This window comes from Humulus lupulus, chromosome 5 (assembly GCF_963169125.1).
Source record: "Humulus lupulus chromosome 5, drHumLupu1.1, whole genome shotgun sequence".
NCBI classification, from domain to species: Eukaryota; Viridiplantae; Streptophyta; class Magnoliopsida; order Rosales; family Cannabaceae; genus Humulus; species Humulus lupulus.
Genome location: NC_084797.1, coordinates 183,740,894 through 183,742,247, shown reverse-complemented (window position 1 = coordinate 183,742,247; position 1,354 = coordinate 183,740,894).

Genomic DNA, 1,354 nt, shown 5'->3' with positions numbered 1-1,354 from the left:
TTGGACTCCCATTTTACCTTAGAGCAAGAATATCCTCCGCCCATGTTGTAAACCCTAAAGAGCATGTGATTCCGGTGAGCTTTCCTTAATAAAAGTTTCTCATGGACTAGGCCTCGTTAACGACAGAACCATGTAAAAACATGTGTTTTGATTTATTTCTTTCTACTAGCTGTCTTCTATTTTTATTAGTTGACAGAAAATCGGGTCAACATTTTGGTGCTTTCATTGAGAGTTGTGGAAAGCTAAAGAAAACCTCAACCATGGTGGACACGTTGAACCGGTCTTGAGAGAACCCTGATTTGCTTCTGCAGAATGAGAGGAAAGATGACCTTCCCCCAGTAGCTAATCCCCCAACAGCGGAGGAGAATGAATTACCACCCGAAGATGATTATTATCTCAAAGACGAGAACAACGACTACGAGCTGGAAGATGATTTTATTGCTAACGAAGATTACCTCCCAAAGGACGACGTCTCTAGCACTACGCATCCTCAAAACTTGGAGGTGATTGACCTTCAAAACCAGGTGGCAACACAATGAGTGGAGTTAGAAGCCCAGCGGATCCACATGGGCACCCTGATGGAGAACCTGGACTTCATGCGAGCCGTGTTGGCTGCGTAAGGGCTCCCCATAAATCTGGCCGCTCCAAAAGTCCCTCAAGGCCAACAGGTATCCCCAGTGATCCCTCCATAACTGAGTGCCAGAGGAAGTAGGGCTTAAGTGGGTCTCTGGCAACCTGCCCAAGAGCCTAGAAATCCTTTGTCGTGGCCAAGGCCTCAGTGGAGAGCCCAAAGGTCAGTCAGTGTGCAACCAGGAGCTCGGATGCCTCCTGCACGCGGTCCTCAGTTCCTTGGGAAAAACTATGACTAGGAGCTCGAAGAAATGGCCGAGTTCCCCCACACCATCAGAACATTAGCATCTCTGTCAACAATGATTACGTGCATGACAATAATTTTTATAAGGAAGAACTAGAAGTGCCCAAAAACCAAGACCTCTGAGAAGGTTTGAACGCTCAGCGAACAAGGGCTCGACCACCTGACCAAAATGGACACGAGCAGCTTGATCTACGAGAGGGCCTGAACGATCACAGGGGTGCGGCTATGCAATGTAGTGACCTTGGTGGTAGGCCTGGGCAACCCAATCTCTGAGACAATTTAAACGCCCGAAGGCAGGCTTAGCAGCCCGAGTGACCCCACAATTTGGTTGATAATCCAATTTTCACTCAACTTACGAGAATGCGACAACAAATGAATAAACTTCTGAAATGCCAAGGACAGGACTCGGACTCCGATGAGGATGGAGGTAAGCCTTGTGCTCACCACCTAGTCGAGGCGCCTATGCCTTTTGGGTTCAAG